We start from the raw sequence: 18160 nt of genomic DNA, 5'->3' as shown, positions 1-18160 counted from the left end.
TATGTTTAGTGTCACTTGTCATTATACCCACACACACCCACACACCCACACACATATATCTGAAAAATGTTTGTTTCAGAGAATACTATGCACTATTGGTTCTGACATTTTCTGTTTTATTTTTATTAAAAACATTATTTTATGTTGATGAATGGCAGAAACCAACACAATATTGGAAAACAACTATCCTTCAATTAAAATAAATAAACAAGAAACACATTATTTTATTGATTAACAAGATCAATCTTTTTTAATGTTAAGCAACATTAAATTAGGGCATGGTCTGTGTTGGCCAGGGGAAAATTGGTTTTAAAAGGCTGAAAACAGTGGAGTAGAGAGGGTTTTAGGGATGGTTCCATTTTTGTTAATGTAAACTGAAACAGTAGCACTAAAGAGAGGGATTTTCAAATGATAAAACAGGGGAGAAAATGCCATGAAAAGCCACTAGAGGAGATGACTTGAAAACAAGAGAAGTGTCCCTAGTACTGCCCTATGAACTTTAAAGCCAGATCCCCTAGTTGTTCCCACAAAGTTCTATTCAACCTCTTTTCTTTCTTACAAACTAATTGTAGACACTTAGTCCTTTGTAGTTATCCTTCAGGTCATGTAGCACAGAGAAGATCACTAAGCAGAGATGTCAAAATTATTAATTGGCTCATTTGTCATCCTACTTGTCAACTACCTATAGGTATCTGTGTGTGATATATCCAATATAATCACATGTGTCAATTATATAAATGCAAATTGTACATATATCCATATATGTGCATATATGTGCATATATCTATATCAGTATCTTGTATTTATTAACTGATTTTATTTTTAGCATAAGATTTTTGAAAACAAAGATTTTAGGTTTTTAGAACAGTTTTAGGTTCACAGCAAACTTGAGAGGAAGTTGCAGAGATTTCCCATAAACCCCCCTTCCCCCACACATGCATAGTCTCCCTCATTATCAACACCCTCAACAGTTGCTACATTTGCTATAGTAGATGAACCTATGGTTACACATCATAATCACCCAGAGTCCTTAGTATACATTATGGTTCAGTCTTGGTGTAGTACATTTGATGGGTTTAGACAAATGTATAATGACATGTATCCACAATTACAGTATCATACAGAGTGTTTCTACTGCCCTAAAAAATCCTCTGTGCTCCACCTGCTTATTCACTCTTCTACCATACCTCACATCTTCTGGCAACTACTGATCTTTTAACTGTGTCCATAGTTTCGCCGTTTTTCAGTTCAATTCAGTTGCTCTGTCATATCCAACTCTTTGCGACTCCATGGACTGCAACACACCAGGCTTCCCTGTCCTTCACCAATGGCTGGAGCTTGCTCAAACTCATGTCCATCGAGTCAGTGATGCCATCCAACCATCTCATCCTCTGTCGTCCCTTTTTTTTCCTGCCTTCGATCTTTCCCAGTATTAGGGTCTTTTCCAGTAAGGCAGTTCTTCGCATGAGGTGGCCAAAGTATTGGAGCTTCAGCTTCAGCATCAGTCCTTCCAATGAATATTCAGGACTGATTTCCTTCAGGATTGACTGGTTTGATCTTCTTGCAGTCCAAAGGACTCTCGAGAGTCTTCTCCAACCCCACAGTTCAAAAGCATCAATTCTTCAGCACTCAGCTTTCTTTATAGTCCAACTCTCGCATCCATATATGACTACTGGAAAAAACATAGCTTAGACACACATTTGTTGCCTTTTCTAGAATGTCATACAGTTGGAATCATACAATAAATAGTCTTTACAAATATGACTTCCTTCACTTAGAGTTCCTTCATGTCTTTTCATTGCTGTATGACTCATTTTTTCCTCTTCCTTTCTTCCTCCCTTGATGTCTTCATAATATTCCAGTGCCTGAATTTATCACAGTTTACTTTTCTATTCACCCACTGAAGGACCTTGTGGTTGTTTCTAAGTTTTGACAATTATGAGGAAACCTGCTATAAACATCTGCATGCAGGAGTTTGTGTGGACATATATTTTAACTCCTTTGGAATGTGATATGTGGGGTATATGGCAAGAGCATGTATAATTTTGTAAGAAACCTCAAAACGGTCTTCCAAAGTGGCTGTACCATTTTGCATTCCCACCTTGCTTTACACCCTCACCAGCATTTTGTGGTGTCAGTGTTTTTGATTTTTAGCCATTCTCAAATGTGTAGAGTGGTATTTTATTGTTGTTGTTTTAATTTGCATTTCCCTGATGACATACAATATAGAGCATCTTTTCATATTTTTATTTGCAACCTGTATATCTTTTTTTAAGGTGTCCAAGTCTTCAGCCAATTTTTAAGTGGGTTTTTTATCTCCCTATTTTCAAGTTTTAAGACTTCTTTATATATTTTGGAGAATGATTCTGTGTCAGATGTATCTCTTGTAAATATTTCTTCCAGTCTGTGACTTGTCTTCTCATTCCCTTGAACTTGTCTTTTGAAAGCAGAAGTTCCTAATTTTAATGAAGTTCAACTAATTAATTACTTCTTCCATGAATCATGGCTACTATGTTGTATCTAAATATTTATCACAAAAATCTGTGGTCATCTAGATTTTCTCCTTTGTTATAATATAAGGGTTTTATAGTTTTATGTTTCACATTTAAGTCTGTGATTCATTGTGAATCTTTGTGAAGCCTGTAAGTCTATGTCTAAGTTCATATGTGTGTGTTTATAGTCATATGCATATCACCATTTTCAAGTGATAGAAAAACTGTCTTTGCTCCATAAAGGCTTTGTCCTGTCTTTATTCATTTGTCAAAGATCAGTTGACTGTATACACGGATGTCCATTTCTGGGTTCTCTATTCTGTTCCTTTGATCAATTTGTCTAACTTTTGGCCAATATCACTCTCTTGATTACTATAGCTCTATGATAAGTCTGAAAGTTGGATAGTGTTAGTCTTCCAACTTTGTTTTATTTTTCAATACTGTGCTGGTTATTCTGGCTATTTTGCTTTTCCATATAAACTTCAGAATCATTTTGTTGCTATTCACAAAATAACTTGCTTGGAATTTGATTGAGATTGCATTGAATGTATGGATCAAGTTAGAAAGAAGTGACATCCTGAAAATACTGAATCCTGCTGTCCATGAGAATGAAACCTCGCTCCATTTTTTGGGTTCATTTTTATTTCATTCATTAGTTTTATAATTTTTCTCATGTAAAACTTGTATATATTTAGTCAGATTTATACATGCATGTTTTATTTTTGTGGATGCACATGTAAATGGCATTGTGTCTTTAATTTCAAATTCCTCTTGTTCATTGATGGTATATAGATAAGGAATTGACTTTTGTATATTAACCTTGTATTCTGCATCCTTGCTGTAACTGCTTTTCAGCAAGCAATTACAGACTTTTTTTTTTTTTTACCAGACTCTTTTAGACTTTCTGCATAGACAGTCATGTCATCTGAGATTCTTAGCTCCTTTCTTACATCCTTGTCTTATCTTATTGCATGAGCTAAAATTCCCAGGATACTGTCAGAAAGGAATGGTGAGAGAAGTCACCCTTGCTTTATACCTGTTCTTAGTGGGAATGTTTCAAGTTTCTCACCATTAACTATGATGTTAGCTGCAGGTTTTTGTAGATATCCTTTATCAAGTTGAAGAAGTTTCCCTCTATTCCTAGTTTACATGAGAGTTTTTTTTTTATCATGAATGTATGTAGAATTCTGCACTTATTACAGTTACTGATCATATGATTTTTTCAGCTATTATGTCTATTTTATCTTTAAAATACTGATTAATATCCACTCAATTGTGTGACCCAATATATGGTCATAATTTTTTAAAAAAAATCATCAACCTATGTGATTTCATGGTTGACTGGATATGATGATTTGATAAGCAGAAATACAGGGTGAGAGAAAACTTTCCTGAGATACCTCTATAGATGATAGAAACTTTTTTTTTCTTTTCAAAAAAAGAGAAAGCTCAGATTTAGAGTTGTGTGTTAATCCTTTGTTGTCTGTGAGATTTTTATTGGTGGTATCTAGGTCATGTTTATGTACTGTTCTGGAATTTGCAGTAAATCTTTGGACTAGATAAGGTTCCATATTAGTAGCCTATGAATCAAGACTGTCTGAGTTCAAATTTTGACTAGAGCACTTAACAGGTGTCAAGCAATGGGTAAATTAATTTTATCTTTCTAAGCCTTTTTTTCTTCATATGTACAGTGGAGTAATATCAAAATGGGTGGTTTTCAGAATTAGATTGAAATGATGCCTGTTGGGTGTTTCAGACATAATTGGTACATGTAAATGCTGTATATTATTATTATTATTCATTCTACTATTTCTAAGAGTCACTGTTTGCAGTGTAGATTAGCAGTAGGGAGGCTACTTCTTTTCCTGTGAAGGATAATTGAGTGCCATGCATGTGTTCAAAATAGCCCTGCTTATGTAACCTGATCACAATTGAGTGTTAATACCTGACTGCAGCATTGTTAAGGAATGAATCTCAATCACTAAGGGATTTTTCTACTTTACCCTTGTGTACCTGAAAAAGAAACTTGAAGTAAAACCAAATACTGGTACTTTTGGGCTACAGATAATGCAACTAATAATTAATGGTAGCTTAAATAAAAGAGTTGCTATTTTCACACAATTTTATAGGTAGGAGTTAATTTAGTTGTTTAGCAATACAACCTTGTACAGAGTCTTGGACTTTCTGCTGTGCCATCATTAGCTTGTTGGCTTTCAGTTCAGTTCAGTCACTCAGTCGTGTCCAACTCTTTGGGACCCCATGAATCGCAGCCCGCCAGGCCTCCCTGTCTATCACCAACTCCCGGAGTTCACTCAAACTCACGCCCATCGAGTCGGTGATCCCATCCAGCCATCTCATCCTCTGTCGTCCCCTTCTCCTCTTGCCCCCAATCCCTCCCAGCATCAGAGTCTTTTCCAATGAGTCAACTCTTCGCATGAGGTGGCCAAAGTACTGGAGTTTCAGCTTTAGCATCATTCCTTCCAAAGAATACCCAGGGCTGATCTCCTTCAGAATGGACTGGTTGGATCTCCTTGCAGTCCAAGGGACTCTCAAGAGTCTTCTCCAACACCACAGTTCAAAAGCATCAATTCTTCAGTGCTCAGCTTTCTTCACAGTCCAACTGTCACATCCATCCATGACCACAGGAAAAACCATAGCCTTGATTAGATGGACCTTTGTTGGCAAAGTAATGTCTCTCCTTTTGAATATGCTATCTAGATTGGTCATAACTTTTCTTCCAAGGAGCAAGCATCTTTTAATTTCATGGCTGCAATCACCATCCGCAGTGATTTTGGAGCCCCAAAAAATAAAGTCTGACACTGTTTCCACTGTTTCCCCATCTATTTCCCATGAAGTGATAGGACCAGATGCCATGATCTTAGTGTTCTGAATGTTGAGCTTTAAGCCAACTTTTTCACTCTCCTCTTTCACTTTCATCAAGAGGCTTTTGAGTTCCTCTTCACTTTCTGCCATAAGGGTTGTGTCATCTGCATATCTGAGGTTATTGATATTTCTCCCAGCAATCTTGATTCCAGCTTGTCCTTCTTCCAGCCCAGCGTTTCTCATGATGTACTCTGCATCTAAGTTAAATAAGCAGGGTGACAATATACAGTCTTGACGTACTCCTTTTCCTATTTGGAACCAGTCTGTTGTTCCATGTCCAGTTCTAACTGTTGCTTCCTGACCTGCATATAGGTTTCTCAAGAGGCAGGTCAGGTGGTCTGGTATTCCCATCTCTTTCAGAATTTTCCACAGTTTATTGTGATCCACACAGTCAAAGGCTTTGGCATAGTCAATAAAGCAGAAGTAGATGTTTTTCTGGAACTCTCTTGCTTTTTCCATGATCCAGTGGATGTTGGCAATTTGATCTCTGGTTCCTCTGCCTTTTCTAAAACCAGCTTGAACATCTGGAAGTTCATGGTTCACATATTGCGGAAGCCTGGCTTGGAGAATTTTGAGCATTACTTTACTAGCATGTGAGATGAGTGCAATTGTGCGGTAGTTTGAGCATTCTTTGGCATTGCCTTTCTTGTTGGCTTTAGTCATTATATTGTTGCCTGATGGCTACTCTAGTTTCAAATGTGTTATTGGCTTTCAAATAAGTCAGAGGGATGAATAGGAAGGATCATATAACAGCTTTCATTCTGTTTTTATCAGGAAAGCAAGCATTTTCTTAGAACACTATCCAGACAGCTTATATCTGAGTCCAAATTGGACACGTTTCACTATATAGAAATCTAGAAAACAGGAAAGCTGTTATGGTGACTAGTTTTAACAGTGGTTCCAACTTTGGCAAGACATTAGAATCATCAGGAGAGCTTTAAAATGCTGATTCCAGGGTTCACTTAATTAAGTCTCGAGCTAGGTTATTGCTACCTTAAACAGAGTAAGGATCTTGTTTCAGTGTCCGCTTTTTGCAGATGATGCCCCTTGGAATTCTGTGGCAAAGAAATTGCATAATAACTTAGAAATCCCTACTGTTAGTAAGAGGTAAAGGGAAAGGGTAAAATACTGTTTGAGCAATTAAGTGTGTTTGCCTTCAGTGGCTAATACAAACCCTGGCACATAGAGCCTGTTTAATTGGATGGCTGGATGAGATCCCAGAAATGACAGGGACCAATTCCTATGTCAGTTGCTTAATGAATTTGGCTGAGGAATATGTGATCTTAAGAGAGATTTTCTTTCATAAGGGTATATCCCTTTACCACATGTTTTTAATAGATTTTTAATAAATATTTTTATCACTTGAGAAATTTTAGATTCCTTACCTTATTTTTTAAAATCAATCCAGGGATTATGTTCACCCACAATGGAAAGGTGAATGGAAATGTGACAACTTATCCATGGCCAGTGAAGATTGGCCAGTCAGTTATATGAGGTGGAAAAGCAGGTTTGGGAAAATCCCTATGCCAAGTCAACTTGTAGAGGGTGGACAGAGGGAAAGAAGGCTGAGAAGTGGCCAGAGATCACAAAAGAGCAACATCCCTAAAGGAATGCAATGCCAACAGTTACCTTGCTGCTGACAGCTTACAACTGTAAGAACATTGGGTTTATCTAGCAACCAGAATATCAGTGGGTGATTTATACTACAGCAGTTATAGTGAAGCACTTCTGGATAGAGCTAGAGAGTGGCTAGGTGAATGAGAATTAACTGAGGAAATGAAAAATGTAGGGTTCAGAATTCTTTCAAGATTGTTATTGAATACATATGAAGGTGAAGGTAGTGACAAAGAATGCTAGTGAGGTGGCTGGAGAAAAATGTGAGTTGGGAGGATATTTATTCTTGAAGATGTGAGATTATTTAAATGGTGATAAGAATGTGCAAAAAGAGAGGACCGAGGTATACAGATAGGAAAGGGAATAATATACGAAGGGTAAGGCTCCTGAGGAGAAGAAGGCATGAGAATGTAATCTTTACAAAGGTCTGCTTTCAAGGGTGGCCCGTGGTTGGCATCCAAGAGTGTGGATTTCAGATTTTTCAAATTTATGCACAGAGGGGCTCACTGTGACTGAACTCTCAGTGCAAAAAAAGTATGTTTTGTGCGGAACATCTGCCATCCTTCTGGGAATCTTGGATCTTGGTGTGTGCTAGGCAGAATGTGCCTGCCTGAGTGACGATCCCCAGTAAACCCGTTGGTATTGAGATCCTGTTAGATCATATGGCACACATGTCCCCACTGCTCGTTAAAGGGATTCAGATGAACTGTGTAACTTCGCTGAGAGGACTCTCAGCACTTGTGTCTGGTTTCTCTGGACTTCACCTTGTTTACTTTTTCCCTTTGCTAATTTTGCTCTGTATACTTTCCTCTGTAATAAATCATAACCTGAGCACAATTATGTGCTGAGTCTTGTGAGCCCATCTCATGAATTGTTGAAACTTGGGGTGGTCTAAGGGAGCCCTGATACACCATGAGATGGGAGGCACAGGTTGTGGTAGAAGGTGAAGTTGCCTGTTCCACTGTGAGTGGTGAACAAGAAGAGGGTCAGGAGGATGAATTTTATTAAAGAAAGCTGAGGGTATTTGTTTTGACTAGCTATTTGATGAAAGGGAATGAGGAAACTTTAGAATAAGACATTTGAAAAAAGAAAGGCTAAAACAATCTGTTTAGATTAAGAGATCTAATTAGAAAAATCTAAATAGATTGCCAATGAGTACTTATAGCCTGGCTTCATGTGATACTGTGAATTTATAAGAAAGTAGTTTTCTGTGTGTGTGTGCACACATACACTAATCCAGCAGTTCTGAGAATCCATGGCAGCTCAGAGGAGTTGTGGTTGAACTGTGTCAAGGTCAGGTCTTTACTAAGTATTTGCCATGTCATGATGGTCAGGACATTTATAAGAAAACAATTTATGGGCATTTCTAGGAATGAAAATGGATCAAGGAAGGCTCTTACAGTTTTGCAGGAACATATAGAAAAAGTGATGTTCCTATGAGGAAGATTAGAATAAATTACAGAAAAACTACAAGAAAGGCTGTGAGCAGTCCCAAGATGGCAGAGAAATAGGATGGGGAGACCACTTTCTCCCCCACAAATTCATCAAAAGATCATTTGGATGCTGAGCAACTTCCACAAAACAACTTCTGAACACTGGTGGAGGACACCAGACACCCAGAAAGGCAGTCTATTCTCTTCAGAAGGAGGTAGGACAAAATATAAAAGACAAAAAGAGAGACAAGAGTTAGAGACCTGGAGAGGGAGTCATGAAAGAGGAGAAGTTTCCATACAGTAGGAAGCCCTCTCACAGGTGGATCTGTGGGGAGTTTTGGAACCTCAGAGGGCAACATAACCAGGAGAAAGAAAGAAAGAAACAAAAAAACACAGAATACATGCCTAACTGCAACTGCCAGCAGAGAAGTAGCCCAGATGCTCGCATCTGCCACCAGTGAACGAGGGCTGGGCAGTGAGGTGTGGGCTGCATCATCAGTGCTTAGGGTAAGGACTGGGCCTGAATGCCCCGGGGACAATCTGAGGGAACTAACATGAGATAGTAAACCAAACTGTGGGATTGCCAGAGAGAGAGAGCAAAAAAAGAACTTTCCCATGAAAGGCTCTAACCTAGTGCACAGCCTGGCCTGCTCATGGAACAAAGGATTGAGCGAATACCAAAGGAGAGCTAGCTGGCTGCGTACAGGCCCCTTCCCGTACCCCCCACCCCCACACCAAGGTAGAGAGGCAGGTGTGTGACAGCCAGAGCCGAAGGCAAGGGGCTGCTCCTACCTTGGCCCCAGAGATGGCATCTTCCACCAAACTGTGAGCAGGCTCCCAGCTGCTAACCATGTCTTCCTGAGATCTTGAATGATTGACATCCACCAAGAGGGTCGCAGCCTGAGATCAGCTCCCCAGAGGAGACAAATGGCACACCTGAGATGGTGCTCTCACAGCACACCTGGAAAACCAAGCAGCTGGGACCAGGGAGATGATTAAGATGGAAAGCCCACCTAAAAAGTGCACTCACAAATCACCTGGTCGCCTAAGTTGCTCAGACCTGGGAAGGGCACAAAACGCAAGGCCCACTCCTGACAGTGCCCTTGCAGAGCACCCTGGAGCCTGAGCAGTGTAGGCATGGGAAGCATGTACTGCCATGAGCTGGGACAAACCCAGAATGCTCCATACACTGTGAGCACTCCCCACACATGCCAGTGATATTTGTTTGCAGTGTCCCTCCCTCCCCACAACACAACAGAACTAGTGAGCCTAAGTAAGTGACCACATTCACCCCCTTGCGTTAGGGTGGAAATTAGATACTGAGGAGACTTGCAAACAAAGGAAGTCAAAATATAGAAGAGGGAACCGCTCTGGAAGTAACAGGTGGAACAGATTAAAACCCTGTAGTTAACATTGACTGGGCACAGGAGGGGGTCTATGGACCTTGAAAATAAGTACAAGTGGGAACAAGGAACTATCTGACACTGAAATGACCCCACACTGCCCACAACAGCTCCAGAGAAATTCCTAGATATATTTTTATTATTATCAGTTTTTAATTTTTTAAGTCCTTTATTACTCCTTTAATTTTCATTTTTATAGCCTACTATTACCTTGGGAAAAAAAGACCTATTTTTAAAGGAAATTGTGTATATATATATATATATTTCAATTTTGTGTTTGATTTTGTTTTGTATTTTTTATATTGTATTTTTTGGGGGTCTAACCTCTATTCTATATTTTTAATCTTTGCTTTTTGATATTTGTTATTAATTTTGTACCTTTAAGAATCTAATCTTCAGTACCCATTTTCACTTAGGGATGTAATTACTGGCTTGATTACTCCCTCCCCTCTTGACTGTCCATTTTCTCCCTCAGGTCACCTATGTCTCCTCCCTCCCCCTTCTCTTCTCTACTTTGTGAATCTCTCTGGGTGTTCTGGGCTGTGGAGAACACTTAGGGAACTGGTTACTGGCTAGATTGGCCTCTCCCCTTTGACTCCCTCTCTTCTCCTCCTGGTCACCCCTATCTCCCTCCTCCCTGTTCTCTATGTAACTCTGTGAATCTCTCTGGGTGTCCCTCATTGTGGAGAATTTTTCACCATTAACCTAGACTTTTTATCATTTATGCTGTATGGATGGAGAAGCCTTGAGGCTACTGTAAGAGAAGGACTGGAAGCCAAAGGCAGGAGGTTTAACTTCAAAACTTGAGAACATCAGAGAACTGCTGATTCAAGGGAACATCAATAGACAAAACTCACCCAAAAGTCTCCATACCTACACTAAAACCAAGCTCCATCCAAGAGACAACAAGTTCCAGTGCAAAACATACCATGCTAATTCTCCAGCAAAGCGGGGACACAGGTCTGAGCATTAAAAGACAGGCTTCCCAAAGCCATGCCAAACGCATAGACACCCAAAAGTGCACTACTGGACACTTCACTTCACTCCAGAGAGAAAATATCCAGTTCCACCCACCAGAACACAGACATAAGCTTTCCCAACCAGGAAACCTTGACACACCACTAGTTCAACCCCACCCGCAGGGAGCAGGCTCCACAATAAAGAGGAACCATGAACTTCCAGTCTACAAAATGGGCACCCCAAACACAGCAATCTAAACAAAATGAAAAGGCAGAGATATATTCATCAGGTAAAGGAACATGATAAATATCTACCAAACCAAAGAGGAGGAGATAGGGAGTCTACCTGAAAAATAATTCAAAATAATGATAGAAAGATGATCCAAAATCTTGAAAACAAAATGGAGTTACAAATAAATAGAGACAAGGATTGAGAAGATGCAAGAAATGTTTAACAAGGACCTAGAAGCAATAAAGAACAGTCAATCAATAATGAATAATGCAATAACTGAGATCAAAACCAATCTGGAGGGAATCAACAGTAGAATAACTGAGACAGAAGGGAGGATAAGGGAGGCAGAAGATAGAATGGTGAAAATAAATGAAGCAGAGAGGAAAAAAGAATTAAAAGTAATGAGGACAACATCAGAGACCTCTGGGACAATGTTAAATGCCCCAACACTCAAATCATAGGTGTCCCAGAAGAAGAAGACAAAAGAAAGGGCATGAGAAAATACTTAAGGAGGTAATAGTTGAAAGCTCCCCTATTATGAGGAAGGAAATAAGCATCCAAGTCCAAGAAACCCAGAGAGTCCCAAACAGGATAAACCCAAGGCAAAACACCCAAGACATATATTAATCAATGAACAAAGATCAAACACAAATAGCAAATATTAAAAGCAGCAAGGGGAAAGCAACAAATAACACACAGGGGATCCCCATAAGGAAAACAGCTGATCTTTCAATAGAAACTCTTCAGGCCAGAAGGGAATGGCAGGACATACTTAAAGTGACAAAAGAGAAAAACCTACAACCCAGATTACTATACCCAGCAAGGATCTCATTCAAATATGAAGGAGAAATCAAAAGTTTACTGACAAGCAAAAGCTGAGAGAATTCATCACCACAAAACCAGCCCTTCAACAAATGCTAAAGGATTTTCTCTAGACAGGAAACACAGAAAAGGTTTATAAAATCAAACCCAGAACAACAAAGTAAATGGCAATGGGATCATACTTAACAATAAATACCTTAAATGTAAATGGACTGAATGCCCCAACCAAAAGACAAAGACTGGCTGAACAAATACAAAAACAAAACCCCTACAAGAGACCCACCTCAAACCAAGGGACACATACAGTCTGAGAGTGAAGGGATGGAAAAGTCATTTAATGCAAAATGGAGACCAAAAGAAAGCAGGAGTTGCAATACTCATATCAGATAAAATAGACTTTGAAATGAAGACCATGAAAAGAGACAAAGAACGACACTACATAATGATCAAAGGATCAATCCAAGAAGAAGATATAACAATTATAAATATATATGCACCCAACATAGCACCTCAATATCTAAGGCAAAGGCTTAAAAGTATGAAAGGGAAAATTAATAGTAACACAATAAAAGTGAGAGAATTTAATACCCCACTCACATCTATGGATAGATCAACCAAACAAAATTAGCAAGCAAATACAAACTTAAATGATACAATGGACTAGTTAGATCTCATTGATAACTATAAGACATTTCACCCCAAAACAATGCATTTCACCTTGTTTCTCAAGTGCACACAGGACATTCTCTAGGATAGATCATAATCTAGGCCATAAATCTAGCCTTGGTAAATTCAAAAAAATTGAAAGAATTTCAAGCATCTTTTCTGATCACAATGCAGGTAAGATTAGATGTCAACTACAGAAAAAAAAGAAAAAAAAACTATTAAAAATACAAACATATGGAGGCCAAACAACACACTTCTAAATAACCAACAAATCACGGAAGAAATAAAAAAGGAAATCAAAATATGCATGGAAATAAATGAAAATGAAAACACTACAACCCAAACCTACAGGATTCAATAAAGGCAGTGCTAAAAGGAAGGTTCATAGCAATACAAGCTTACCTTAAGAAACAAGAGAAAATTCAAATAAATAATCTAACTTCACACCTAAAGCTACTAGAAAAAGAAGAAATGAAGAACCCCAAAGTGAATAGAAGGAAAGGAATCATAAAAATCAAAGCAGAAATTAGTGAAAAAGAAATGAAGGAGACTATAGCAAAAATCAACAAAAATAAAAGCTGGTTCTTTGAGAAGATAAATAGACAAACCATTAGCCAGATTCATCAAGAAAAAAAGGGAGAAGGATCAAATCAACAAAATTAGAAATGAAATTGGAAAAATCACAACAGACAACACAGAAATACAAAGGATCATTAGAGACTACTATCAGCAATTATATGCCAATAAAATGGACAAATTCTTTGAAAAGTATAACTTTCCAAAACTGAACAAGGAAGAAATAGAAAATTTTAACAGACCCATTACAAGCATGAAAATCAAAACTATACTCAAAATTCTTCCAATAAACAAGAGCCCAGGGCCAGACATCTTCACTGGTGAATTCTACCAAAATTTAGAGGAGCTAACATCCGGTCCCACCACTTCATGGGAAATAGATGGGGAAACAGTGGAAACAGTGTCAGACTTTATTTTTCTGGGCTCCAAAATCACTACAGATGGTGACTGCAGCCATGAAATTAAAAGACGCTTACTCCTTGGAAGGAAGGTTATGACCAACCTAGATAGCATACTCAAAAGCAGAGACATTACTTTGCCAACAAAGGTTCATCTAGTCAGGGCTATGGTTTTTCCTGTGGTCATGTAGGGATGTGAGAGTTGGACTGTGAAGAAGGCTGAGAGCTGAAGAATTGATGCTTTTGAACTGTGGTGTTGGAGAAGACTCTTGAGAGTCCCTTGGACTGTAAGGAGATCCAACCAGTCCATTCTGAAGGAGATCAGCCCTGGGATTTCTTTGGAAGGAATGATGCTAAAGCTGAAACTCCAGTACTTTGGCCACCTCATGCGAAGAGTTGACTCATTGGAAAAGACTCTGATGCTGGGAGGGATTGGGGTCAAGAGGAGAAGGGGACGACAGTGGATGAGATGGCTGGATGGCATCACTGACTTGATGGACGTGAGTCTGAGTGAACTCCGGGAGTTGGTGATGGACAGGGAGGCCTGGCATGCTGTGATTCATGGGGTCGCAAAGAGTCAGACACGACTGAATGACTGATCTGATCTGACATATTAAAAAGATCATACATCATGAACAAGTGGGCTTTATCCCAGAGAGGCAAGGATTCATCAATATTTAGAAATAAATCAATGTGCAACACCATATTAACAAATTGAAAGATAAAAGCCATATGATTATCTCAATGGATACAGAGAAAGCCTTTGAAAGAATTCAATACCCATTTATGATTAAAAAGTCTCCAGAAAGCAGGCATGGAAGGAATATACCTCAACAGAATTAAAGCCATATTCGATAAACCCACAGCAAACATCATCCTCAGTGGCAAAAAATAAAAGCATTTCCTCTAAAATCAGGAACAAGACAAGGGTGCCCACTCCCACCACTACTATTCAACATAGTTTTGGAATCCCTAGCCACAGAAATTAGATAAGAAAAAGAAATAAAAGGAATCCAGATTGGAAAAGAAGAAGTAAAACTCTCATTGTTTGCAGATGACATGATCTTCTACACAGAAAACCCTAAAGACACTACCAGAAAATTACTAGAGCTAATCAATGAATGTAGTAAAGTTGCAGGATATAAAATAAATACACAAATTCCTTGCATTCCTTACACTAACAGTGAGAAAACAGAAAGAGAAATTAAGAAAACAGTCCATTCACCATTGCAACAAAAAGAATACATTTTTACTTAGGAATAAATTTATCTAAAGAAACAAAAGATCTATATATAGGAAACTATAAACACTGATGAAAGAAATCAAAGAGGACACAAATAGATGGAGAAATATACCATGCTCATGGACTGGAAGACTCAATATAGTGAAAATGAGTATACTACACAAAGCAATCTATAGATCCCCTGTCAAGCTACCAATGGTATTTTTCACAGAACTAGACAAATAATTTCACAATTTGTATGGAAACACACACACACAACAACCCTCAAATAGCCAAAGCAATCCTGAGAAAGAAGAGTGGAACTGGAGGAACAAACCTGCCTGATTTCAGACTATACTACAGAGCTACAGTCATCAAGATAGTATGGTACTGGCATAAAAATAGAAATATAGATCAATGGAACAAAATAGAAAGTCCAGAGATAGATCCATGAACCTATGGACACCTTATTTTTGACAAAGAAGGCAAAAATATGCAATGGAAAAAAGACAATCTCTTAAACAAGTGGTGCTGGGGATACTGGTCAATCACCTGTAAAAGAATGAAACTAGAACATTTTCTAAGACCATACACAAAAGTAAACTCAACATGGATTAAAGATCTAAAATGTAAGACCAGAAACTATAAAACTCCTAGAGGAACATAGGCAGAACACTCTCTGACATAAATCACAGCGAGATCTTCTATGACCCACCTCCGAGAGTAATGGACATAAAAGCAAAAATAAACAAATGGGACCTAATTAAACTTAAAAGCTTTTTCACAATGAAGGAAACTATAAGCAAGGTGAAAAGACAGCTTTCATAATTGGAGAAAATAGTAGCAAACAAAGCAACTGACGAAGAATTAATCTCCAAAATATACACACAGCTTATGCAGCTCAAATACCAGAAATATAAAGGACCCAATCAAAAAATGGGCCAAAGAACTAAACAAACATTTCTCCAAAGAAGACATACAGATGGCTAACAAACACATGAAAAGATGCTCAATATCACTCATTATCAGAGAAATGCAAATCAAAACCACAGTGAGGTACCATCCCACGCCAGTCAGAATGGCTGCTATCAAAATGTCTACAAACAATAAATGCTGGGGAGGGTGCAGAGAAAAGGCAACCCTCTTACACTGTTGGTAGGATTACAGATTAGTAGCACCACTATAGAGAACAGTGTGGAGATTCTTTAAAAAACTGGAAATAGAACTGCCGTACGACTCAGCAATCCCACTGCTGGGCATACACACAGAGGAACCCATAATTAAAAGAGAGATGTGTACCTCAATGTTCATTGCATCAATGTATACAATAGCTAGGACATGGAAGCAAGCTAGATGTCCATTGGCAGATGAATGGATAAGAAAGTTGTGGTACATATACACAATGTAATATTACTCATTATTTAAAAAACACACACATTTTAGTCAGTTCTAATGAGGTGGATGAAACTGCAGCATGTTATACAGAGTGAAGTAAGTCAGAAAGAAAAACATCAATACAGTATATTAGTGCATATATATGGAATTTAGAAAGATGGTAATGACGACCCTATTTGCAAGACAGCAAAAGAGACACAGATATAAAGAAGAGACTTTTGGGCTCTGTGGGTGATGGTGAAGGAGGGATGCTTTGAGAGAATAGCTTTGAAACGTATATTACTATAAGTGAAATAGATGACCAGTTCAAAGGCAATGCATGAGATAAGGCACTCAAAGCTGCTGCACTGGAACAACCCAGAGGGATGGGATGGGGAGGGAAGGGGTTTTGGGATGGAGGGACACAGGTACACCTGTGGCTAATTCTTGTCAGTGTATGGCAAAAACCACCACAATATTGTAAAGTAATTAGCCTCCAATTAAAATAAATAAATTAATTTTAAAAATTAAAAAAAAAAAAAAAGAAACGCTGTGGCTGAATGAAAAACTGAAAAGGTAAGAGTAATGCCTAGAATAGGAGCTCCTCCAAAAACAAAAACCAATATCCTGACCTCAGTAACCTAAGGATGTGTCATTTTATTTGGAAAAGGGTCTTTACAGATGTTAATTAAAAATTTCAGGATGAAATCATCCTCATTTATCCAGGTGGGCTCTAAATCCAGTGGCAGGTATCCTTGTAAGAAAAATGTAACAATGTAAGATTTCATGGAGACGGAGGCAGATTTTGGAGTTATGCATCCACAAACCAAGGAAATCTTGAACCACTAGAAGCTGGAAATAGGCAAGAGGGAATCTCTACATACTACAGAGGTAGTGTAATTCTACCATACGTTGGCTTTTGAATTTCTGGCATCCAGAAGTGCGAGAGAAAAGTTCTGTTGTTTTTTTTTTTTTCTTTTTTCTTTTTTTTTAATTTTATTTTTTAAACTTTACATAATTGTATTAGTTTTGCCAAATATCAAAATGCTGTTGTTTTAAACCACTCTTATTTTGGTAATTTGTTATAGGAGCTGCGAGAAACTAATACAGTGACTATGGCTATGGGAGAAGAATATTGAGTCTATTATTCCTGTGTTGTGCCTCTCTCAGAATGAAGATAGGATCTGGAAAACAGAAAAAAGCAAATAGGGATAATATGAAATATATCAAGAGCTGTATATAAAACAATATATGCAATTGATCTATAAGATATGAAATATTATGCAAGTGAAGCTATGTGTCTTCCTTTCTTCTATTCATAAGTTTTTAAAATGCAATGAGAGTATAATTTTATTAATAATAGCTATTTTTGCAGCCAGTTAAGCCAACTGTGCTCTTTTCCCCATGAGGCCCCAGTGTGCAGTAGCTGCAGACAGCTACTGGAATATTCAATTCCTATATTTCAATCTTGGAGAGTTAGATAAAATATTATCATATGCCTGCCTCATAGCTTAGTCCTTGGTAGTGTATGCAGCCTGTTGCCTGTACAGGTAGCCATAAGGAATCTTGGAGACAACTCTTTTCAGTGGACATTCAAGACTGGCATGCTGTTCCTTGTCTAGGCTCGAGACAGGTATGTGCACTGCCTTTGGAAAGACCGAGGGCACACTGGCCAGGGTCCACATTGGACAAGTCATAATGTCTATATCTGCACCAAGCTGTAGAGCAAGGAACACGTGATTGAGACAGTCTGCAGGACCAAGTTCAAGTTCCTTTGGTGCCGAAAGGTCCATATCTCCAGTAAGTGGAGATTTACTAAGTTTAATTCAGATGAATTTGAAAACATGGTGGCAGAAAAGCAGCTCATCTGATGCATCCCTAATTGTGGTCCCCTGGACAAATGGCTGGCTTTGCACTCATGAAAGCATTGGCACTGTTCACTCCTTAATTATGCCCACCAATCAATCCTACTTTCCTGTTAAAAAAAAAAAAAAAACAACAAAAAAACCCACAAACTAATAGTTATTGTTTTATCTCAAATATCTTCTTTCAATTCATTATTTGATGACAAGTACATTCATTTTTA

The 18160-nt window shown here is 38.3% G+C and overlaps 1 pseudogene; it reads left to right on the top strand.

Annotated features, from left to right (window-relative positions):
• The first annotated feature begins 17443 nt into the window (after positions 1-17443).
• Positions 17444-17652, top strand: LOC112585312 (annotated as a pseudogene).
• The last annotated feature ends 508 nt before the right edge of the window (positions 17653-18160 follow it).

The sequence above is a fragment of the Bubalus bubalis genome, chromosome 5 (genome assembly GCF_019923935.1).
Source record: "Bubalus bubalis isolate 160015118507 breed Murrah chromosome 5, NDDB_SH_1, whole genome shotgun sequence".
In the NCBI taxonomy this organism is placed as follows: Eukaryota; Metazoa; Chordata; class Mammalia; order Artiodactyla; family Bovidae; genus Bubalus; species Bubalus bubalis.
Note: the sequence above shows the minus strand (reverse complement) of the source record. Positions and strands in the feature narration are given on the sequence as shown.